At 40.1% G+C, this 7,372-nt stretch overlaps 1 pseudogene; it reads right to left on the reverse strand.

Moving 5' to 3' along the window:
* Positions 1-3,222: 3,222 nt before the first annotated feature.
* LOC126207856 (5S ribosomal RNA) lies at positions 3,223-3,340 on the reverse strand (annotated as a pseudogene).
* Positions 3,341-7,372: the final 4,032 nt, after the last annotated feature.

Below are 7,372 nucleotides of genomic sequence, written 5' to 3' on the forward strand. Positions count from 1 at the left end.
ACACACACTTTTGACTGCTCCATGAAATGACATGAAATATCTGTCTCCTTCAGCACTAATCTTTTTGTTTGTATTTACTTTACCAGCTCTCGTTTCACTGAAGTTTTAATGTTTGGTTTCTCTACTAGAAGTTATCCCCTGCACTACTAACATTTATTGGAAATCAGAACTCCCTCTTATTTGCAGTGACATGATAGGTTTTGTGAGTGACATCTCCAGTGAACTAATCACACAAAGCCTGATATGAGAGCATTGTTGAACTCACTTTTCAGTAATTTCACTGAAAAGCATTCTCAAGTAATTAAAGTGTCACAGTTGATGTAAAAAGTGAAAATAGGTACCTCATACAGCTAATTTGTTTGATCAAAGGGATGATATTCTAGGTAATATTAATTAATTAATACATTAATTAATGTCAATTAATCAGACATTGACACACATGCAATGATAATTGATGAGTAACTTAGCTGAGTCTAGATTTATAATATGTGATTAAAATGCAATCAATATGAACTACATTCTGTTTTAAATTTTGACTCTGACATTTTTTTTAGTGATTTTCATTTTTATATGTTTTCAGTTTTTCTGTCCCCATGTCAACAAGGTCCTGTCTATATTATAAATGTGATTTGTACGCAAGTGGAACCAACCATCTCGGAGGGTCCCTGAATACTGTTTAGATGCACTGAATCATACTGAAAATTGACCGTTGATTTCATTGGAAGCAGTAGAAATATTCATTTGATTCACAAAACTCTTTGTAATTCCTACTTAGGTCTTGTCTGATGCCATACGAATGGTCTCACAAGCTGCTATAATAAAAGAAGCCACTTCAGATTTTCATCGTGTTGTTGTAGACAGTTCTGGAGAGTTTTTGGTTGCTTAAGACTGTTTGTAGCAGAGTTATTCTGATGATTCAGTTCTTTTAAATAGTATGGTGGAATTAACATGCCTTAGTTTTGTGCTGAATGATAATAAACAGCTATTAGATTTTTTAAATCAACCATTTAAAGTCACCTTAAATGTTATCCAAGATTGTGTAGATGCAACCTTGAAGAAACCAAAGGACACATGATAACCAATATTAAATCCACGGGAGTTGTTGGTTTGAAAATCTACTCGGGACTCAACTTTCCTAAACAAAAGTAGGATAAGTGTCGGTCTGTATCTGATCTAACAACAGAGTACATTATGTTGTAAGCACATATGTTTAGGAGCATGCTGTTCTACACACATTGATGAAGATGGAGCTCCACAGATGATGAATCCTACATGTTCCCATGTTGACCCAATGGCATCATCTGTTTTGATTCCAGTGGGCACAAAATCATTGATACAGAATGATGGATCTCCTGGTCAATAAAATCACATTTCCTGTTACCCCGAAAGTGTAGGTAGACCTCAATGCAATCAAACGCCATCACATAGACCTACATCACAATAGCCAAAGCCATTCAATTGGACAGGCTTAATGCTGTACAAGCTTTATTACTGACCAGACTAGGCTAGCGATTTTGATTGGTTAACTTCTCATACCACTATGTCTTCCATACACACTGGTGAGTCAAAGAATTATGACTAGTGCCCCTTATGAGATTGAATGCTGCCTAGTGGTGCTATGCATACAAGACATGGTAAGGAAAGTATGCAGAGCAGAGATGAATGGGGAATTACGCTACCTCCAGTACAGGCCACAAATGGAGAAATCCACCAACTTTGATAAAGGGCAGATTGTTATGACCTATCACCTAAGGAATATTAAATGTTGAGGCTGCTCTGTTGTTCATATGCCACTGTTGTGACCATCAAAGGAAAGTGATTGAAGAACGTTGAGGCCATAAGTAGGTGACAAGGTGTTGGTCATCCACATCAACGAGTAGGTCAGAGTCTTTCCCGCTCTGTAAAGTAGGATAAATGTTGGTCTGTATCTGACCTGACAGCAGAGTACAGTGATGTTGTAGGCACAAATGTTTAGGAGCATGCTGTTCTACACACATTGATGAAGACGGAGCTCCACAGATGATGAATCCTGCATGTTCCCATGTTGACCCAATGGCATAACCTGTTTTGATTCCAGTGGGCACAAGATCATTGATACTGAATGTTGGATCAGCTGGTCAATAAAATCACATTTCTTGTTACCCCAGCTTGATGGCAGTGTCTAGATACATGATCATACATGTAAATGGCTGCTCAAAACATGTACCATGCTATCGATGCAGGCCAGTGGGACATTATTATTTTACAGTGGAAATTTACCTGTGCTTTCATATGACCTAAGGCACCACAACAGGTGTGGACTGTGTGAAGATTATTACAGACCACCTGCATCCCATCACGATTGATTGCCTATATTAACAATCAACATTTATATTCCACAAGCCACCATATGATATGTGGCAGAGGGTACTTTAAGTGCCACTATCTATTCCCGTCTTCCCAGTTCCTTTTTGGGAATGGCGCATGGGAAGAATAACTGTCAGTAAATCTCCACATGAGCTCTAATTTTTCAGATTTTCTCATTGTGATCATTTCATTAGACATGTGTGGAAGAAAGTAATATGTGGCCCAACTCTCCTCAGAACATACACTCTTGGAATTTAAATAATGAACCTCTGTGTGATGCACAATGCCTCTTTTGCAGCATCCACAGTGGAATTTTTTGAACATCTCCATAACACTCTCACACTTACTAAATGATCTTGTGATGAAATGTACCACTCTCTATTGGATTTTCTCTGTATTTTCTGTTAAACCTACTTGGTAAGAGTTCCAGACTGATGAGCAATACTCAAGAAGTCATTGAACAAGTGCACTTCTTTCATGGATGCACTAATTTCCTTAAAATTATTCCAGTGACTCTCAGCCTGGTATCTGCTTTTCCTAGAATTAACTTTAGCTCTCTCTGGGCTGTTCCTCCCAGGTATTTTACAGTTGTTCCTGTTTTCAGGGAGTTTTCTCCAGTTGTATAATCAAACAATAATTCATGACTGTGCCTATTTGTGCACAATAAAAAAAAAAACACTCCGTCTTCAGGCCACGAGTGGCCTACCGGGACCATCCGACCGCCATGTCATCCTCAGTGGAGGAAGCGGATAGGAGGGGCGTGGGGTCAGCACACCGCTCTCCCGGTCATTAGGAAGGTATTCTCAACCGAAGCCATTACTATTTGGTCGAGTAGCTCCGTAATTGGCATCATGAGGCTGAGTGCACCCTGAAAAATGGCAACAGTACATGGTGGCCTGGAGGGTCACCCATCCAAGTGCCAACCACGCCCGACAGCGCTTAACTTCGGTGATCTCACGGGAACTGGTGTACCCACTGCGGCAAGGCCATTGCAAATTTATGCACAATATGTTACATTTATTTATTTTCATCAACAACTGCCACTCACTGCACCAATTATTGACATTGCTCAGGTCTTCCTGCATTCTGCTACAGTATTCTGACATTAATACTGTCCTGCTCACAACAGCATTGCCTGAAAAAAGCCTCATAGAGCTTTGGTGTTATCCCCTAGATGATTTATATACACTATAAAGAATAATAGCCCAATAACACTCCCTCATAGTACTCCAGAAATTACCTTCACATCTGTCAATTTCATTCGGATAAGAATAACATATTGAGTTCTTTCTCTTAGAAAGTCCTGAATCCAGTCAAAAAATCTGGTCCAGTGCTCAGTAAACTTATATCTTGCTCAGTAAACAATAAGATTGGTAGACAAAACTTTAATTTAAAATTCATTGAATTCTTCTGGCATTGCTCTGTTTAGCACATTCTGGCTTTGTTGAATTTTTGTTTGTCAACTATACTCTACTTCACTTAAATGGGCAATGAGACAGCCCAGCAAGTACAAAGAGTGCACACTTCTCTCTCGGGCAGCCAGCTTTTTCCTGAGAAGCTCCATTACCCAAGTAATGTTGGAGCTCCAAAAGATCAGTAACACCCCCCCCCCCTCCCCCCTTCCCTTTCTCAACACTGGGCAGCTCCTCATACCTGTTGCTCAGGAGTAAGGGGGCTGCCATGCTGCCAGTTTTCATTTCCACTTTCTGCCTAGAGAAACGCGAACCTACCCCTGACTGCTGCTCACTCTCCAGCGAGGACAATCTCGACAGACATTGTGCACCTGAAGACACAGTGACATTAGGGTTGCAAGCAGACTCCCACAGCATCAGAGTTGTTGCAGCTTTCACCGCTGGTGCCACAATGTTGCTGCAGTTTACAGCACTAACCTGAAGCCTGTTGACTGTGACCAAAGTAGCTTATAGCTGTTTCTGGACAGAGGTCTATTCACCTTGCATCCACAGACATTAAACACAGTTCCTATTGATTACCAACTGCTAAACAAGAAAAATAAAACCATCTCTGGTTTCTTCCGTGCAGCAGTGAAGGTAATACAAATACACAATGCCATGAAATGAAAATTGCTAGCTGCTGTTTGAGTGGTAACTCACTGGAGCTTGACTCCACAACACAGAGGTAGACAACAAAATGACGCACCTACTGGCTGCTCTGCAGTGTTTGAACTACCAAACTGTGGCACTCCAAGTGTCATAACTCAACACTATTAAAACTATGATACACACAAAATATAAAAAGAACTATCTTTGTGTCTAGGTGGTGAAGGCAATACTACTAAACAGCATCACAAATTGAAAAGTCAATGGCAATGGCATCTTCCAGCAGGATAACTGTCTGTGTCACAAGGCCAGAATTGTGTTACTGTGGTTTGACAAATGTGATAGTGAACTCATATTCATGTTTCAGTGTTCAAATAACCTGAACAGAATTAAATGGAACATGCCTAGAGGTCTGCTGAGTGCCAGCTCCATGCTAACAAAGCACTAACCTGCTTTTTCTTCTTTTTTCTATGGCAGTTGCATAACCTGTGACTAGACATCTGGTGCCACTTATCTCTGGAAACCTACCAAGGACTTCTAAATCCATGCCATGTAGAAGCTCTGCTGTATTGCATTGCAAAGGTGGAACAACACACTGTTAAGCAGTTGGTCATAATGCTTTGACTCAGTAGACACACACACACACCAGATCATATTCTACCAGCTCCTATGAGAACTTGCACTCCTGACAACCCACAGATCTTTCATACATTGGCCAACCTGACAGCAACTGACCTTTATGGATCACACACATGCAATCAACCTTCACATCTGAGGAAATGTAAGCAATGCTAAAGTGGCATGGTTTGGATGCTACTGGTAGACGTTTGCAGATCCTATTATGGCAGGTTTAAAAGAATTAATGTAGACTGATTATTTTTGGTACTTGGCAGGATATGGAAACAATATTAAATATGAAACATTTTCCTAATGTCCATAAACTTTTTATTTGGTCATAAACCAGGTTTCATCTTCTTAGGACAGTGTCAGATAGCAGAATTATTGCTCTAAGCCTCCTACATTCCAGAGGATCTTACTACCAGGACAACGATGTTCATCCCCTGTTGTTATTGTTGTGGTCTTCAGTCCTGAGACTAGTTTGATGCAGCTCTCCATGCTACTCTATCCTGTGCAAGCTTCTTCATCTCCCAGTACTTACTGCAACCTACATCCTTCTGAATCTGCTTAATGTATTCATCTCTTGGTCTCCCTATACGATTTTTACCCTCCACACTGCCCTCCAATGCTAAATCTGTGATCCCTTGATGCCTCAAACATGTCCTGCCAACTGATCCCTTCTTCTAGTCAAGTTGTGCCACAAACTTCTCTTCTCCCCAATCCTATTCAGTACCTCCTCATTAGTTACGTGATCTACCCATCTAATCTTCAGCATTCTTCTGTAGCACCACATTTTGAAAGCTTCTATTCTCTTCCTGTCCAAACTATTTATTGCCCATGTTTCATTTCCATACATGGCTACAATCCATACAAATATTTTCAGAAACGACTTCCTGACCCTTAAATCTATACTCGATGTTAACAAATTACTCTTCTTCAGAAACCCTTTCCTTGCCATTGCCAGTCTACATTTTATATCCTCTCTACTTTGACCATCATCAGTTACTTTGCTCCCAAAATAGCAAAACTCATTTACTACTTTAAGTGTCTCATTTCCTTACCTAATTCCCTCAGCATCACCCGACTTAATTCGACTGCATTTCATGATCCTCGTTTTGCTTTTGTTGATGTTCCTCTTATATCCTCCTTTCAAGACACTGTCCATTCTGTTAAACTGCTCTTCCAAGTCCTTTGCTGTCTCTGACAGAATTACAATGTCATCGCCAAACCTCAAAGATTTTATTTCTTGTCCATGGATTTTAATACCTACTCCGAACTTTTCTTTTGTTTCCTTTACTGCTTGCTCAATATACAGATTAAATAACATTGGGTAGAGGCTACAACCCTGTCTCATTCCCTTCCCAACCACTGCTTCCCTTTCATGCCCCTCGACTCTTATAACTGCCATCTGGTTTCTGTACAAATTGTAAATAGCCTTTCGCTCCCTGTATTTTACCCCTGCCACCTTTAGAATTTGAAAGAGAGTATTCCAGTCAACATTGTCAAAAGCTTTCTCTAAGTCTACAAATGCTAGAAATGTAGGTTTGCCTTTCCTTAATCTTTCTTCTAAGATAAGGTGTAAGGTCAGTATTGCGTCATGTGTTCCAACATTTCTACGGAATCCATACTGATCTTCCCTGAGGTCAACTTCTACTAGTTTTTCCATTCGTCTATAAAGAATTCGCGTTAGTATTTTGCAGCTGTGACTTATTAAACTGATAGTTTGGTAATTTTCACATCTGTCAACACCTGCTTTCTTTGGGATTGGAATAATTATATTCTTCTTGACGTCTGAGGGTATTTCGCCTGTCTCATACATCTTGCTCACCAGATGGTAGAGTTTTGTCAGGACTGGCTCTCCCAAGGCTGTCAGTAGTTCTAATGGAATGTTGTCTACTCCCGGGGCCTTGTTTCAACTCAGATCTTTCAGTGCTCTGTCAAACTCTTCATGCAGTATCGTATCTCCCATTTCATCTTCAGCTACATCCTCTTTCATTTCCATAATATTGTCCTCAAGTACATCGCCCTTGTATAGACCCTCTATATACTCCTTCCACCTTTCTGCTTTCCCTCCTTTGCTTAGAACTGGGTTTCCATCTGAGCTCTTGATATTCATACAAGTGGTTCTCTTTTCTCCAAAGGTCCCTTTAATTTTCCTGTAGGCTGTATCTATCTTACCCCTAGTGAGATAAGCCTCTACATCTTTACATTTGTCCTCTAGCCATCCCTGCTTAGCAGTTTTGCACTTCCTGTCGATCTCATTTTTGAGATGTTTGTATTCCTTTTTGCCTGCTTCATTTACTGCATTTTTATATTTTCTCCTTTCATCAATTAAATTCAATATTTCTTCT

The sequence above is a fragment of the Schistocerca nitens genome, chromosome 1 (assembly GCF_023898315.1).
Source record: "Schistocerca nitens isolate TAMUIC-IGC-003100 chromosome 1, iqSchNite1.1, whole genome shotgun sequence".
Taxonomy (NCBI): Eukaryota; Metazoa; Arthropoda; class Insecta; order Orthoptera; family Acrididae; genus Schistocerca; species Schistocerca nitens.